This window comes from Ostrinia furnacalis, unplaced genomic scaffold (assembly GCF_004193835.3).
Source record: "Ostrinia furnacalis isolate ACB-3 unplaced genomic scaffold, ASM419383v2 OfSCF2054, whole genome shotgun sequence".
Classification (NCBI taxonomy): Eukaryota; Metazoa; Arthropoda; class Insecta; order Lepidoptera; family Crambidae; genus Ostrinia; species Ostrinia furnacalis.
Window position 1 is genome coordinate 1,547,752 of NW_021132293.1, and position 19,167 is coordinate 1,566,918.

Here is a 19,167-nt window from a genome sequence, read left to right on the forward strand (position 1 = left end):
CGAGCCTCCGAACGAGTTACCTCGGAAAAATATTTGACTGACGCCTCTCGATTCCGCCGCGGAGTATTTTCACTGTGTCACGATTTATTTGAGGGGAAATTTTACAGTCGCAGCGANGGCAGCGAGCATCGCGCGTGAATGGCAGGTGGATACTGGGGCGACGTCCGCAGCCAGTCCTGGACGTGGAATCCTTATTAGTTCTATTTACATTGAAAAACGCGCGAGCCACCGGCGGCTCTTGAAAACTATATTTTCCCAAGGTGAAAGCTTGAGTGATGTTAGTGTGATATTCATTATCTGAGGGACAACATTCATTGGACCATATGAAAATTCCTCATTTAATTTTGCACCGAAAGACCTAATGTGTAAAGATGTAGAGTCCCAAATCCGTTGGGGAAAAGCGTCATTTCGTGGTGGGTTGATGTGCTGTCGACGTAAAATTATGCACACAAGTAATTAATTGTAAAAGTTAGAGAAACGTCACGCGCCGTAATGTGGTTTAAGGTCGACATTGATGGCGTAAGTGTGTGGTGTATGACAAATGACTCCGGGAACCGGGACTCCGCGTCCCGCGCGCGGCGACTCCGGCTCGGCTCGGCGCGGTGTCGCCTTACAACCGCGCCTCGCCGACACAACCCACCACGCACCGACACCGCAACTCCCTTGTCATTATTAATGACACGTTGTAATTAATTACAACAACGTGCTCAGATATTCTATAAGGTACACATGTTAACAAGATCAGATATGTGCACTGGCGTAACGAGATCACGGCGTTATATCGTGTAACAATATAGCTATTGTCTCGTCATCAGTTCACTACGGATGAATAATTTATAGAGCGTCAGCTTAAAGTTCCAAGCTTCGGGTGTCAATTAGGCGAAGTATTTGCGAAACGCCCTCGTAATAAATAAGTTGCGAAATTGAATTCGGAAAATTAACCATGAATAGATACGGGTCGGGCAAAAACTTTAACGCGTGCTCGGGAAGCAGTCGGCGACGAGCGGCGAGCGCGTTCGGGCACAGCGCTCGCCGAGCGTGAATTATTCACGCGCCGAGCGGCCCCTGGCCTCCAGATAGATCCGAGACGACAAACTTTTTATTTACCGACGAATAAATTGTTTCGATTTCATTCCATTTGAAGATCTGTTGCCGCTCAAATAAAATTATCCTTGTGAATAAAATAACGTAAGTGCCTAATCCAGTACCAAATTCATAACAATAACATTTAGTGTTAACTCCCAAACAACTTACATTTGCGGTACAATTTAATCGTCAGTAAACTATGGAAAACTAGTACGTACTTAGGTACTTTGAAGAAGAGGTGAAATTAGCGTTCGTTAAATTTAATTTTCATTCCGTTGGAACGCGTATTTCAGTGACTGCGGTCGAGGGCTTAGATTATACTTTAACAAAATGAACGAAACAAGTTTAAATTCAAAATGAAAAGTTGTGGAGTGCTTTTACGGAACATCAGTGTGAAGGGTTGAAAAGGGATATGGGGGACTCATTATAGGATGCGCGGTTCATCTCATTCGGGTTGGACAAAAACGGGCCGCTGTCCGTTACGGTCTCGGCTGCAATTAAACACGAACGACCGGCGACCGCTCATTGGAAAAGCGCTGAACAAGTGAACAATACAGTGGCCATCTAATTACTTCGCGCCGCGCCCGGCTCCGCTCGCCGCCGAGAGCCGACTCTACAATGACACCGCTAACTTACTTGCGGTTTTTGTCTGTCCCACTAGCTCGACTGTAACGAATCGAATGTTTACAAAACTATTTGAAACAATTAAACAACCGGAGAAATTAACTAAACAATGTTCTGATCACTTCAGCTTTAAACTAAAACAAGTGATTGGCTCCGGAGTTTTTGCAATACCAATTCTGTTATTTTACAAGTGTACAATTTCAATTTGCGGTTTCGCCGTCGAATAAGTCTTTCACAAGTTCGCTTACAACAGCATTATATTTCAATGGGCTGGAGTTTTAAAATCCCGTCTCATCCTCGACATTTGGCGATTCCGCACAAACCGTGGAATGCGAGGGTACCGATGGCGAAATTATCGAGAGTCCTTACGGTCATTAAGTCATTAACCGGAGAGAGGTGGGGCCGAACACAATCGGAATCAAATTAAGTTCATTCAGTTGCGGCGGAGCGCGCGGCGAGGTGATTCAGCCGGTCTGGACTGGCCGCGCAAAGAATAAGCAATCAAAGATCAGACCTAATTGACTAACATAAATGCCTAGATAACTGGCACAAACTTAGATGCTCTTCCTAGAAGAGGTGCATAGAATATTCAGCATTCAGCCGACTCTTTACATTGATATTTCAGTCCAGTTTAAAGTTTAAGACCTCGAATTTCCGTAAAACATGATCAAAGCATATCTTGCCGGAGTTGATTTCCAGTCTGATAAAATGAATACTTTTTATTCCGTGAAAACCTTTTGAAATGATAAACCAGGATGTGTGGAAGAGGAAAAGAGCGATTGCAATCGTACGTGCCGGAGTGGATTCCCCCGGGATCGTGTGAGTGAGAGAGTGCTCATTAACCGGTCCAGGCGACGATCGAGCGGGCGCCGCGACAAATGAACTCGAAGCGGCCGATTATTCCGCTCCATGTGAACCGGCGAAACTTACAGCCGACGACGAGCCATTATTATGCAAAACAAAACACGCAATTAATTGGGTTTTAAAAGTTAAACCACTAGGCGAGCCTCTCGCGAGCCAAGATTTATTTGGGAAATATGAGAACGTTATTAGCGGCCGAATATTGCGGGGAGGATTACGGCAACGCACGGTGGTCGTCGAGCAGTCGGGGCTCGGGACGGGCCGGATGAAATCAGGAGTGCTGGCGGGGGTTATGAGCTAAGCGCTGCGAAGTTTCACGTCGGGAATGGATGGTCGAATTAATTGAAATATAGCGTCGCGGCGTTGTGCGGTCGTGCGGTGGCGGATTGGGGGATTAAAGTTGCAGCGAGCGCGGCATCAGGTGCGGGGGGCTGCAGTGCGGCGCCGGCATCGGCTTGCCAAACACGGAGCCGAACCGTTGAAAAATTGCGCCGAACGTCTTTCGGAGCCGCCCCCGCGTCGTGCGCGCCTGAGTTACATACAAATCAGGTGACGCTGTCCGCGATGCGTCCGGAACGTCGACTTTGCCGTCTCGCATCGTTACGTTTTGCTGAAGTAATACTTTTCAGTAAAACGATTTCAAATAGTAGCGTTTCTAGCGTCATTACCTTTAAAATTGAATGCTTTTGCTTTTTAGGTTTAGAAAACTAACTGATATAAGTTCCAATAATTTCAGTATTATTTATAATCTTACAAATAAAATAATGAGTCAAAGAACAACTCATGCAAACTTTGTTGTGAACAAAATTGACGACTCTACATAGTTTGTTATGAAGACAGAAAGTGCCAGCTGTTATTAAATCCAATGTTACTTTGTAAGTGAACGTTGAATAGTTGCTACTCAGGTAGAGCTACAATAATATTAACGTCATCTCTGAAATTCTCAGAAGAGCAGAAAATATTGCTGCGAAGCTAAGCGCAACTTTAGCAATGACTTTGCGATTTCGCGACGTTGCAAGGCATCGGCTATCTGTTCGAAATATCAACAAAATAAGATTATTTTATTTCGCGTCCGCTTCCGTGCAATAACAGGGAATTCATTCTGCGTGATTGCCGACTCGCTCGGGTACCCTCTCCACGTAGAGCGGTAATGGAATCGATTTGAACAGTAACAATCGGAATTATCGAGCCTAAATCCGTAAATAAGGATATCAAGTGGACGCTAAACTTTATTAAAGGGCCGACAGCGTCACGGGCCGGCGCGGTCGACCTTCATAAAACAAACTTTATGACAAACAATAACATTTATTACATAGTTGAGTATTAATGCGCACTCCATTTACAGCCGCCGCCGCGGCGCCGCGTATTGTTGGTGGCGCCGCAAACATCTTTTTAGGTTTATAACTCACCCCGCGATACACCATGCGGCTTATGAAACGAATAATCCTAATCTAGTGGCTATTACACGGCCCCATTGTCGCGGGGTGTGTTGGAATCGTAAATATTACAAGTCGTTTATTTCAAGTAAATCCGTCGTTGAGATAGTGCGATGCCGTGATGCGCGTTTGTCTGCTGTGTGGAGGAAATAAAAGGGCACATTTAATAAAATAGAATTGGAGACGTCCGGGTGGGCTCACGTCTTGGGGAATGGTCTCTGGCAGACTCTATGTACTACTAGACAGATGCTTACTTAATATTGGTTATCCAAAGTCACAGAAACTTTTATCAACAATCATTTAGACGACTGCGATTTGCGAGCGAGCGAGACTCGTAAGCAGTGCTACGAAGTCTACGAAGGTTGTAGTTGAAAAACTAACAACACAACTATTTCATTTAATTTTAATGTCTTTGAACATAATTAACCTAAGTTTATCGCTATAAACTATTAACAATTATAAAAAAAAATCTTAACTGCTTGTCCATAGTGTACCTACTTAAGTCTTTGGTCGGCAACGAGTACTAAGAGCTTGTTCTTTCTGCAGTACATCGGCTCTATCTTTCTTAAGAATAGGTATAACAGACAAGCGGCGTGTGCTCATACAAGCTGTATAGAATATTACTATGAAATATTTATTGCATACTCCACTTATCGCTATATTGATGCGCAATAATTCTAGGAGGAAACAATAATGAGCCGTTTAATGTGGTATGTTGTATTATAAACTTTATTTATAGCGATTCGTGTGGTAATTGTGAAGCGAAAATTATTGCATTGTAATTAAATTGCCAAATGTTTCATATTGTTAAAAGTAATTAGGTAAACCGAACGGTTAATTATTTGATACTATAAAATCGTGAAATTGCTTCCTATCTACGCCATCTCTATCATCTGATATCTACTTCAAACAACTTAAACTGATAACGATAAAACAGAATAACACATAATATTGCTTTTTCATAATATTTACCGCGTTAGACTAATTTCCTTTCCACTTTATATCGTGTGATAGGCTGTAACAATTAGGGATAAGAAAGCGCTCTCTAAAGCTAGGAAATATTTATTGTTCGGACAATCAGGTTTATTAGTTAGAGCAAATAACGTTTATTTATCTGGAAATCAAACTCATAACCTCTGGAGCCGAGCGAGAGTATAACTCTAACCACTAGACAACAAAGGCGTCCATTTCAGACAAATAAACTACATCGGCGATCTAACTACATTATGAAATCACAATACGCATATTTTTCTTGCTAGTGACCCTATTCAAACGGACGATGTCGACGGCGATAGTGAAAACACAAATTTTAATCAACATGCGAACGTTGCCGATGTAGATATTTTGATAAGCGTTTTTACGGCATCTGTCCCAAGCAGGGTTGCCAGTTGTGAGTCCGGAATCCGGACAGCCGTCCGGGCGTTCGTTATGTGTTTAGACACTTGTCCGGCGCTAGTCTGGCTGCAAGATAATCCGCGCTGTGCATTCACTCACTGTAATGCAGTCGGATGGTGCTTGTTTAGAGTGATTCAACGGGATAGAACGTGTTAGAGATCTGTCTTAGTGGTTTTTGGAAAAACAATTCAAAAGATCATATTCCATCAATTTCAGTCATTTTCAAAGCAGATATAAACGTTTTTAAGCGCTAGCCGCTAACAGTTGGCGGTTTTATCTAATATTATACAATACTTATTTCCGTGATATTTAATTTCGCTCATAATTATCATCAGTCACGGCAACACTATTACGTAGCAAACTATACATTTTCATTAACATTTTTGAGTCCCTTATTAAAAAAAAACTGAAGTGCACAAACGAATAGATTCAATCGTTTCGTTCAATGTTTGAAAATTACTTGGCTCAAGTTTAAATTAAGTTTTGTCCAATATTCATAAAACGGGTCCGAATGTAGACAAATAAATTATAATTTAAGGCTCCTCAATGTGGCAGCCCTGCGAGAGGGTACGGGGCAGCGGACGAGGGCACAGAGTAAACCCTGGAGGACATGTGTCAGGCGGCCGCGCCGTGAGGAGGGACTGTTTTTACGGAACCCGCCCGTTACTGGAAATATGCACTTCGAACTGGAAATAAATACCGAATATGTACCTTCTATTCTATTATTTGTTAAACAAAGTAATACGTATGTACATTTTTTTTAAGATTCTAAAAAAAGAAACTGTATAATATTAACATTGAGGTATATTGTGTGGGGGGTTACCCATGGCGTCAAATAGGTCAAGGAATTCATGTTTTTACAAACATCAATGCAAAAAAATTACTTGTTAGAAAATAATAAACTAAAGGTTCAGCCAAACCAACGCGACGCGATCAGCCAGCATGCAGCGATGGCGATCAGACTTAAGGTTCAGTCAACCAACGCGATCACACGCGATCAGCCGGCGTGCAGCAATGGCGATCAGACTTAAATGCATTGCATTGGTTTGGCTGAACCTTTAAAAGCATTGATCGCCATCGCTGCATGCCGGCTGATCGCGTTGGTTTGGCTGAACCTAAAGTCCCTTATTCATAAAAAAAAATTACAAGCGTTTGTTAACTTATCTATTTTAGTTAAAATATCATATTGTCAATTGTCATGTCATTCTTTTCTACTTTTAACATTGACAAAACATATTTTATCTAAAAATAGGTTTAGCAAACATTTGTATTTTTTTAATATGAGGATAAACTATAAAAACTATTATTATATTATAACATCGTTAATAAAAAAAATCTGACAGTAAAATATGATAAAAGACACGTTGATTAACATAACATAATTATTATACACTAGCTTTCCGCCCGCGGCTTCGCCCGCGTGGAATTTTGTCTGTCACAGAAAAACGTTATCGCGCGCGTCCCTGTTTCAAAAACCGGGATAAAAAACTATCCTATGTTCTTTCCCGGGACTCAAACTATCTCTATGCCAAATTTCATCAAAATCGGTTGCGAGGTTTAAGCGGGAAAGCGTAACAGACAGACAGACAGACAGACAGACATACAGACAGACAGACAGACAGACACACAGACAGAGTTACTTTCGCATTTATAATATTAGTTGGGATTACCTAAATACGGCAAAATTAACGTTTTGTCGAATTATAGGAATACTAACAAGGCTTAGAATAAATTAATTTCTAATACCAGCCGTTATCTTACAAAAGCTCTTTAATTCAATATTAAAAGGGAATCTGATAACGAGTATTCAAGTGGCAGACGCATCGTGTTAAATTGTCTGGGTACTTCAGTTTACACGTTCATTAAAGTTTCAACATGTCCGCAGTCGCAACCTTATCTCTGTGCATTATGTATTTAATCCTCCTAAGAGATTTGAAGATTCCTGCGTTGCAGCCGATAAGCAGGTGTTGGAGGCAATTTCCAAGAATATTATGCTGCGGGTAGCTCGGCGAGCTAACGTCATTTTGTAGTCAAAGTGCTTATCGATGTTATTTAGAGCATCTCCGACCAGACGGGAGCGAACTTATGAATACATGAAAATTTGATTTTGAATGTCAAAATCTTGCATGGACAAAGCTTCAAAGGCTACTAAAGAAACTGTCGACATTGCCTCGAATCACACTAAGCGATTTTCTGGGCCTCTTCAAAGTTAAAAGGCATTTACTCTCGTACCACCCTAGACTGCATACACAACACCAGGACAGGTGTTGTTACGGCCCAATACCTGCTGTTGGCGACAGACCTCTTTTAGATTTATTTACTTTTTATTATTTTTTACTTTTCTATTTTTGTATTTATGTTTATAATGTTTGAATTTTCTATTGTTTTTGATTGATATTGTTTCTTGACAATATGGGAGTGTTTCGATTTTACTCAACGAGAAAAGTGCTCTTTTGTGCAATATAAAGTTTAGTGAAGTGTCATTGTAAGTTTCATTCAATAGTAGCCATAGTCCACAACCATCGTTGACACCTGCCTTATCCTGTATAAAATTTTACATGAACTAAGCTCCAAAAGAACTGCTCAGGAAACTAAATACAGGTCGTTTATGCCGTCTTTCTCAACGGGTTAAGCGGAGTGGCTGAATAAATCGTATGTCCAGATCACGTGTGGTGCTCTGCGGCTGCCCGGGGCATATGCACCCCGGGACCGGTCGTTAGCGGATCGCCCTCCAGGGTGCAGTTTGCGCGCGCGCCGTTCCGCCTCAGCAGACAATTTTAACGTTCACCGCTCCAGTTGCCTCGTTAAATTGCGACCTTCGAGCACCCACTACTTGATACTTGACTGCACTTTAAGATTTCGCAACCACGCTCCAATTAATTGCACAAAACATATTATTTATTGAAGAATTTTTACTCGGATAAAACTAAATTGGACTGGCCGTCGATTTATTGCATGCGCTAGAATAGAATGCATTTTCATAATGTTCTATTTATGAAGCGATTTTATAACGAAAATTGAAATGAGACTGAATAATTTGATTTAGATGCCAATTATCTGTATCGATATCTCGAAATGTTATTAGAATAAGTATTGTTTTTAAAGAAATATTTTCATAATTCGGTAGGTTTCAAAGATTACTTATTTATACTATTAGCGATTTCTCGAATGGGCACTTTATTAGAATTGATTTTCCCATTTTTTACGGCTACAGTTTCATTACATTTTAATTTGATTTGGATATAAGTGTAGCAATAATAACGTCATGCTGTGTCGTTCGAAAACTCCAATTATGAAACCTTTTAGCGCGACACGCGGACCCCCAAAAGCGACACGCTTTCTCGAGAATCTGATAAAAGGCAACGTTTATTTGAGGAACATTACACCGTTTAGCACTTATCAAGAGGTCGGCGGGCATCACGTGTAATGTAACAGTGCGCAATCGTCAGTTGGTAATGTGTACGCGTAATCGCAGCGCTCACAGGCACTCGTCGATGCTCATTTGCGTATCTAAGTGGTCCCGCGGAGGCCATTAGCCGCCGATCGGAGGCATCATTACTCGCGTAGTGTTGCGATAAGAGCCGCGACGCCACGACACTACATCCTTAACGACGCGCCGCCGGTGGGAGTGGACACCGAACCGACCCTCACACCCTGCCGATTTGAAAAAGGAAACTTTCCGAAATATTAGCCTGGGTAAATTAGTTTTCTTCGGGGCGGGTCGTGTGAAATTTGTGGCGGCGTTCGGCGCAGTTATTAAGTCTGAAGTTACGCTACTTAACGACTTTCTGCTGGGCGCGAAACTATAATGAAAATGAAGTTATCAATGATGGAAATGTAATATGGCGTGTAAATTGCACACGCTTCCATTAGCATAAACAGAAGTTAATGATACTGAAGATAGCGAATGGTTTTTCATAAATTGAATGTAGTAGCGTGAAGTTAACGGTCTTGACGTTGAGACGGTTAATAAGCGGTCATAGTTTACAGTGTAAATTTCAGAACTATCTGTAATAGAGGAAGCTGAATATAATAACTTAATTAAGCATCTAACTGCTGGCATACTCGTGGCATGTGATTTCATAAATGGCCGTGAACGCCGTGGCGGAGTTTCGTCGTAGATTTTAACGAGATTGTCGACAGTCGCCCGCGCCGAGCGCCGAACTTGCGGCGGAAACCCTCCGACACAAGTTTACAACTTATTAAAGGAGATCTCCGCGATTTGATATTAAAACCGGGAAGAATACTTTCAATTTCCTCGCCTCCGTTCGAATAGTTGAAACTTTTTAATCACAATAATATTTTCCTTTTCCTTGTTTTTTCGGTCGTTCCCGGCAGTATTAGCTATTAGATTACACGAAATCTGAGGCTGTATTGTATTCGTATAACAGCTCTAATTTAACAACGGGTTCTGGACATAAATGAGAACCATAGCCGTTCAAATTACCTTCGCCATGGAATCAGGACATTCTTAAAAACCTCTTAAACCCTTTTAATAAACCCAATCGACGCAAACATATCATAATTCCGTTGAACACTTATATAAATTGCGGTCGGGACGGGCATCTATCATTAACCGCGTTACCGGCGAAACTTAATGTCGTTACTTAGCAACTAATGAACCCTAAAACTGACCCGAATTAATTGCAAATGTGCTGAACGTATGAACTCGTGGACTGTGTACGTTTGCCTTAAATAACGACGCTGGTGGGAAGTGGGAACTTACCCTTAGTATGAAAATTTAATCTAAACTTTCGTGAAGTAAGCCACTCGACCACTTATTTTCGTGATGCGGTCTGGTGGTTGTCTGCCTTCTAGGACATGAGTTTGTCCGTGGTATTAATTTTGTTATTAAATTAAGCTTTTAGCGTGGTTACAATTTATCTATCTATGCTATCAAGCTGTTCACGATTGGCATAATATTTACTTTATACTTTGTATTTTTTTTACAAGAATTACATATTTTCTAACCCTGCTTTCAAATACAATATTGGTACCTACAGCAAATCTGCTGTAAATAAAAATGTGCCCACGATTTCTGAAAATAATCTTTTATGACCTCCTGTAACTAATAGTTTATGACTTATAAACTGTGTTCGTGCAAAACCGTTTCGCACAATGTAGTTGAAATTGCCACGCTGACTGTCAATTCAAATCCAGTGTAGCGGTTACTGACTTGATTAGTTGTCAAAGATTTGCATGTTTAGATACGTAACACAAATCCGACGTATGTCAGCTGTAATCCAGTATCGGGCCTATCCCGCTTATCTGATGGGAATCCCGTTAATTGTAGAGTGTCACGTGTCACTGGTGGCTCGTTGTTTGACCAAGAACGTTTGAAATATTGGAATGTGAACGACTAATAAGGTCGGCCATTACAGCTGTTGTTTATCTATACTTAATATTATAAAGCTGAAGTTTGTTTGCTAACGCGCTAATCTCAGGAACTACTGGTCCGATTTGAAAAAATGATTTTGTGTTGGATAGTCCATTTACAGAGGAAGGTTTTACACCCTACAGCCAATAAGGGCAGAGCAGTAAATAAAAATGTTGCTAAAACGGGAAATGTTGTAACGGGAAAACTATTTTTACGCGTACGAAGTCGCTGACACAGCTTAGTTTTGTTATAAAATCGTTAAAATTAGCTATAAACATTGTAAAATGTGTAAGTATTATGTGGTGGTAGAGTCAAAGAGTTTGCGTAAGAAATTACCTAATTAAGATAAATATTGCAGTCCAATTTGCAAAAATTAAGTTGAAGTTCTAAACACGTTATAAATCTACAAACCAACAGGCAATTATTACCAAATATGTAGATTGCGTCTTTAAAAAGTAAGAACTTAATACAAGTTCGCATTAAGTAGTTAAGTCGAGTTAATTTTACACCAGTTAATCAATTAATTTAAGTTCCTTTACGTAGTCAAGTTTAGTCTCGGATATGTTTGGAATTACACGTATTTTCTTACGCGTCTCAAAGTTTTAATACTTTGTTTATTTAAAAACTTTATTGCACACACAAAAAGCAGTACAAAAGGCGATTATATTGAAAAGTACTCTTCAAAATCGGTAGCTTCGTTGCATTTGATTGGAGTTCTAACATTTAATACCAATTATATTGCAGAGAGTTTGAACTGAACAAGGTTTGCCAATTTCGGTAAAATCTAGCTTCAAAGCCAATATTTTATCATAAATTGGATATTGCTTTACATTTATCGTGGGTATTGCACGTTATTATTATATGAGAAATAGATAACACTGGCGTGAGGAATGCTCTCTCTAGCGGAATGAAGTGTAAAAGGCAGTTATCGACATCAGTGACGCAGTCAAAGGATGCGGTCTCGTGGTAGGGTTGCCTTTCTCCAGTTATTTATAATATTCTAGACTAGATTAATCCTCGTAGCTACAGTTGCGTTTATTCAAGAATTTTGTCTCATAGTTAAATGTGTTAATTTATCTATCAAAGCTTTAAGTAAAGCATTAACTTGGTAATAAGTAAAGTAAATCGATAAGTAAGAGCAGAAATAAAAAAAGTTTCTTTATTACGCTGTTAGTCAAACATTACAAATATTACAAGTCTAGTCTAGACACTTCAATTTAAATGTATTGTGGATCAATAGGTAAAGTGTTTTGTTTTATCAATTCGATCTTATTATAGCTTTGCATTACGCGTTCCACGGTGACCCGAGAGCTTGCCCGCCGCATGTATAATTCAACCGATTCGGGTTCCTAGCCGCCAGATTGTGGACCACGAAGCGGAAAGATACTATGAAATTGAAATGCAGGGCTCTAAATAAAATATAGTACTAAAGTCCGACACTGAAAGATTGATAAAAACGATAGGAAACTAGAATGTATATTTATAGTTAAGTACAACTATCCCGCAAATAAGCTAAGCAGAGCTTGTTCGATGTAGAGCTTCCATTGTATTTAAAGTACAGACTTGTAAGCACTGGGTATATTTATCATCTAGTGGTACGTGCTTACTTAGCTCATAATAATGAATATTAATCCTGTAACCCTTAGTGCCTCTCTGGCGACCGGTGGCCGACGTCCGCTCATTACAATACGGGCCTGTTTCAATGATGAGCCGTGAAAACAAACAGTTCAAAGTGCCCAGAGGCTACGTTTAACAGCTATGATAAGTTTTACATTTCTATTTAGTTTAGTTTGTGATTCGACGAAGGTTAAGAGAGAACAAGACTGCTTATCAATACCCGAAGAAAATGACAATAGATTATGTAAATAATAAGAATATATTTCAGCATCATTGGATGTCAACTGTCAACCCATTAAAATTCGCCAACATACATAATGTATGATGCTGTTTATCTCTGAATAAATTCTGGAGCCATTCGAAACCCACATTTTTAGGATACATTTTAAGGAAGCCATTTGAAATTAAACGGTCGTAAAAAGACGGCCTGCTACTTAAAACAAGGGTCTTTCCAGCCTTTATTTTGGGGGTTACAAACTTGACCTCAACCGTGTTTTGTTTCTTTTTTGCAATAGATAAATACAGTGCAGGCCACTAAATTGCTAAGCCACCGGGCACTATTTCGCCGGCGAGGGGGCCGGCCCTACCGGCGCCGGGCCGGCGGACAACTTCTGCGATCGCAGACAACGCGACCGATTAAAATTTCATCTCTCTTTGTTCCGAACAGAGATAGCGGATCGATCCCGCTAATGCCCCAGCACGGTCACCGCCTACCCAAATTGGATTCATCGATTCGATGCAAACGGAGTTTTCCTATTATAAATATTTAAAACGGCACACGTACGTCTCCAGTTTTAGGTCAGTGGGTTGGCATTATGTAAAATTAACGCAAAAGGATTGACATTTTTGAGATTTTTGTAACTTTCACACAACCCATAAGATGTAATTTCTAAACTTCACTTTCGTTTTTGATAGTATACTTTAAAATACTAGCAGAAATATGTAGAGTGGAACGTCAGAGATCGATGCCCGTCAGTGTAATAGATGCTCGGAATGTTTACCGAGAGCCCGGTCCTTGCCAATTAATCGGCCGATTGGAAGCGATGCTTCAGATATAGGGGGAATAAAAAATAATAGCGAAAAGTGCAACGGCCCGCTAAGCCCGCTCGTCTCGAGAACTTATCTCGATGCACTTATGCAACTTAGTCGCTGCGGCACATAAATAACGGCGGACGCGGTCTCCTCGGCCTGAAGGTATCTGAATAACGCACGTAGCGCCGTCTTCGGCACATAATTCACGTTCCGAAAATAAAAAGACGACAAAGGAAACCATTTGTTTTGGTATTACTCTATCGGCTCGCAGCACGATGGCGGTGGAGGCATCGGTTTCGCTGGCCGTTCGATTTTTCAGCAGACGCCACTCGACGCGTCTAGGCGAAAATTGTGAAAAATAGTCGGTCATTTGTATCGGATATTCTGAACGGGCGCGAACGTTTCCACCCGGCGCGTCGCCGGCGCGGGCTGCATTCTCTGCAGACTAATGTAGAGGTTTCCACTTAATCTCAGCACTATTTGTTCAACTTATTCTTTTCGACGATGCAGTTAATTTTAAGGAATAAATCGGGATTGCTTTATATTCCCGTCACAACCAGCGGCGGAGCCTTGGAAGCTATTACAGTAGCCGTAATGAGATTTAGAGCGCTCATATAAAGTTATTTATGTGCAGAGCGCGACTGTACGAAGATAGTGGCGGCATCATTGTCCCAAAAAGCTGTGTCGAAGCTTAATTCTATTACGTTTATACGTAATATCATTTCATTTTCATCAGAGAGATAGTGTACCTATCGAGGGAGCCGCCGTGACAAACGCTCGCTTGGTCATCCATCACGAAGTTTGATATCGTATTGTGTAGAGAGGATAACATACCGGTTTGCAGACATGTGATGGGCACGCCTGTTTTTGTTGTTTTATTGTGTGTAAAAAGGAAAAGGGAATGAATGTAACGTATAGTTTCACGAGCTTGATATGATTTTAGTTGTTATAATGTGTGATGTGCACGCTAAGAATATTTGGCAATCTTGAAAAAAGTTCTACTAATATTGACTTTGAATTGTTGTTCTATCCCTAGACGCAATATGAGATTCGGATAATATTGAGATCCCTAAGTAATACAAATATGTAGTTTATTCATGAATCCAAGTAATACAACAATTTGTGTGCGTCTCATCCTTTTAAGTTGATCAGCCTGTTGTGTATTAATATTAATAAGACAAGTAAAAACTACTGAGAGTTAAATCATAATATTACGTATATGTTACAAGTTTGCGTACATAGAACTATAAATATGCCGCACAAAGAACTTCGAAAATGAATATAGCATAATAGTTTGACAAAAAAGTGGCGACCTTGGCCAATACAATTAACGGTAAGGGGGTAAACGGAGCGGGCGCAAGAAAGGGCCATTCGGGCTAGATTGTTAGTCAGTCAATATTACTTCGGCCGAACTCTCGCTGACACGCACGCCTCATTTGGACAATGGCGCCAGCCCTATTATTTATTATTATTTTTATTCGAGGAGGTGAGTGATCGATCGTGCGGAGGGCTCGCGGAAACAGGACGCCTTTGTTCGCCGCGAGATTAATCACACGCGAGTATGATGGGGCCGAGTGAAGATATTCATTAGCGGCATGGATTTTTGGCAGTAAAATTTCTACAGAAGCAATAAAAAGAAAACATAACAACACACCCTTTGTAAACAACAAAGGCGGCCAATACAATAACAAAATCGCATTATTACTAAAACGTTCGCGGAATCAGATGTACGCCTCGCTAGATATTCATAATTGTAAAACTGCACGCCATAAAAGGTCATTATAAGTCGGTTCACGTACGAACTACAATTTATTCGGGCCATTTAAGGAATAAAATAAATTTCGCGGCAGTTTTACCTTCGAAATGGAAGCGGAAGCAACTCGGGGTGTATTCTAGTGCCGTATGCTGCCACGCTGACGCGGCGCTCAGCCGGCTCCACGGCCTATGGGAATGCTGACGACACGCTTTCTACCAGAATTGAAGATACATGAGCAGATTTATTATATAGCCGAACGTGTGCATATTGGGAGCCATTTGAAATGAGGTCGAAATGTGCGGTTCTGAATGGGATTGTTCGTTGTTGTTCTATCGGTTTTTGTGGATGTCATGTACCCAAAAAGATATCAGGAATAGTGTTTTGGTATCGCCGGCGATGTCGGCGGCGTCGCGGCGGCGACAGGCTGGTAACGCGATAGCGCAAACAAACGCTCGGACACCGCGCCTCGCGATGTCAATTAAGCTAATTAAACACACAGTGGGGGAGAGTGGCCGCATTTCCCCCTTTACTCGCCCACCGCGTCCCTTAACTGACACATCATTTGAACAACAAAGCCATTTCTCACAGAACTGGAAACAATGGTCAAACTACGAAGACGACCGTCTGTGTTTATAATATGACGCACCGTAGCTATCTAAACGCTTACACTTTGACGTTAACAGCGATCGCAAACTCGGCTATGAACCGCCAAACAAAGATAATACTCCGTCAACTTAATTCGCCATCACCCAGAGGAACTTTACAAGGCAAACGACAACAAAATATGCAAACAGAATGGGAAACGCTCCGCGTTAGTGGTAAGTAATTACTCGCCGATGAAATTATGGAAATGAGCGGTGAAAAGACAAATAATAGAATGAGTGCTAACAAGCAGTGCCGTATTATCCATAAGGCACTTTAGGCCAGTGCCTAGGGGCCCACTATGACCAGGGGCCCAGCACTCCCGATAAAAAAATGAAAAAAAAAAATGTTATAGATTATTTTTGAATGATCAAACGAACTTACCAAGTGAAGTTCGATCTAAATTATCCTGTTTTCGCCGAAGAGATTTATTTTACCATGTAGTACCCCTGTACGACAACCCAATCCGCACACAATATTCAGCGTAGTAGTATTAAAAAACAAAAGAGCGGGCAACCCCACCCCTACCACGCTGTGGGCTCGGTGTCCGAGCGGTCTCATTATATTTAGAGAAGAGATGACATTGACGTTTACCTCCAGGGAAGAAGATATAGAAATCTTCGGGTTGGGAGGGACCTTAAATCTCTTCGGNTATTTATTATAAAGCATTAATTTACACTAATAATGCAAAAACAAACACATTAAGTAAAAAAGGTAACTTAAAAAATACTTACGTAATTGGTCGCGTGGATTACACGTGTAGACCATCGGCATTTACGGGGCTCCTGCGACACATCCACAAGCGATCTGGCGCTCACACGTCATTAAGTTTGATCTTCGACTATGCAACTTAAAGTACACGAAGTATCAAAACGATCGCATTGACCGATTTAAAAATATTCGACAATATGCACGAGTGGATTACGGGTGTAATCCGCGCGACCACTGTAGGGTTAAGATAATTACATAAGTATTATTGAAATACGCAGCTTTATTAAACCTACAATTGACTGGTTATTGTTGAATCAACGTTTTCCAAGTGGCGCGGTAGGTAGCGGTTCTAGCGACCGATTGGTGCAATTGTGTCATGGAGCACCTCGTTTTGTACCCTTCAACGGCCAAGTCACACAACATTAACTATAATAATAAAGAAATCGCAGTAAGGAACCATAGACTTGGCACGACTTTGTCTAGATTTCATTACTTTTTAGAGATAAACAAGCAGCTCCACCGAGACTTGGCTAGTTTTTTACAGAATGTTTTTGGTGGGATCTAATTTACGGAACAGCAAAGCGAAAATGCAAAATTAGGCATGCACGCTCTGACGACCAACTTGAAGCCAATGCTCGACATTTTGCTAATACGCGACTTGCTCTGAAGAATTGCTAATTTTCGACCGAGGTGAATGTAATGAGAGTTCGTTGACAGGCAGGCAGTAAATGACAAAAGCTAGATCTTTTAAAATGACGGCTTTTCGATTACATAACTACTGCATTATCACGTTTCGGAAACCTGTTGGCCGAAACGGATAGTCAGGTAACAATAAAACATTTAAAGTGCAGTTATTTGTCATGTCTACAAATAAACTCAATTATCAAACGACTTGACACACTCACTTCTGCGCAAGAGTCGAACTCGAATGCAATAAAACAAGTTATTTAAGGCCAATACGAGTACAATCTGCATTTGGCAAAAACATATTATTTTCTTATTTGGTATCAATAAAATGGACATTGCAATTTTGGCAACATCGTTACAGATAAATAAATTGTTGATTTAACCTGTGCGGTGACTTTTAGTCATAAATTGGTAAATAAAAAACAATTTTTATCTTGAATGGACCGTAGCTGTAGCATTTTGATTAATACGTCTTCAAACATCTGTTATCTTAAAAACATTCCGTTGTAAAATCCATAATATTACTGAAATCCCANTTCGCTAAGGTTAATTTAAATAATTGTTCATTCGTTGTTCGTTGTCCATTTTAAGGGTCGTTGAGTTTATTTGTGTTTAATATCGTAAAAAAATGTCGATAAAATGACGACGTTAAATAATTTTGCCACTTTCTACAAAAAGAAGTGAAATCCCACCAAAAACATTCTGTAAAAAACTAGCCAAGTCTCGGTGGAGCTGCTTGTTTATCTCTAAAAAGTAATGAAATCTAGACAAAGTCGTGCCAAGTCTATGGTTCCTTACTGCGATTTCTTTATTATTATAGTTAATGTTGTGTGACTTGGCCGTTGAACAATCTTTATTAACCCTACGGTGGTCGCGCTCTAAAATATCACGTTAATGGTCGCGCGGATTACATGCGTAAGCCATTTTATGGAGTAAAAAAAGAAGACATCGCTTTATAAAAATATGTTTCTTTATTTTTTATATTTATTGTTATGTATTAGTTAATGAAATAATCAAACAAAGAAACGAGCAGTTCTTCTCAGTTTTTATAAATTAACCAAAACATAAAAGTCATCATTTTTCATCAAGAAAATGTCAACTTTGGCAGTTTAGAAATTATTGAGTACTAATTGCACTTATTTATTAATTATGTTTTGAACAGGAGATACAGGCCATCATGGAATGATAAGGACAAATAAATTTGATGCACGAATTACAAGTATTTCCAGTACTTTGATTTCGCTTTCTTCNGGAGGCGAAAGCAGGATAATTATGCAACAAAACTCAAACCACCTCAAAACTTCGCCTTATTTTGGTTTACACATTCAATCGTCATATTTCGATATTGTGGAACCTAATTCATTTTCGTAACGTTGGCATTACTGCTTTGGTTTACATGACAGGTCGACCGTTGACGCCCTTCAGAGGCTAAAAAGCCTCACTGCGAAGGCTAGGGAGAGGGGTGAGGGAGTGTTGGCTGTATCATTCGATATAGCCAACGCTTTCAATGCCATCCGTCATTCCACCATAATCTAGGCACTTAAACATCACAGAGGGCCTTAGTACCTTCGAGCGCTGCTGGCCTATTACTTATGGGACCACGAAGTCCTGCAGGTTAACAGAGTCGGCCAGCTCAAACGGCGAGGCGTAGCCAGCGGGGTTCCGCAGGGTTCGTTGCTGGGTCCACTCTTGTGGAACCTAGGCTTCAACTGGCTCCTCCGGGGCGTCCTTCTCGCGGGCATGAGTCTCATATGCTATGCGGATGACACTCTGGTCACTGCCCGGGGGAACACATTTGGGGCTGCGGCACGGCTGGCGTCGGCGGGCTGCACATTAGTCGCTCGCAGGATACGACGCCTTGGCCTGAAAGTCGCGCTGGGAAGACTGAGGCCCTCTTCTTTCCGGGGCCTCGCCAGCGTACCCCTCCAAACGCCCACATTGTG

At 40.8% G+C, this 19,167-nt stretch overlaps 1 protein-coding gene across 13 annotated transcripts in view; it reads right to left on the minus strand.

The window, feature by feature from the left end:
- The window catches only part of mbl (splicing regulator muscleblind), a 343,781-nt gene that overhangs the window by 26,688 nt on the left and 297,926 nt on the right, over positions 1–19,167 (minus strand). The window lies entirely within an intron of this gene.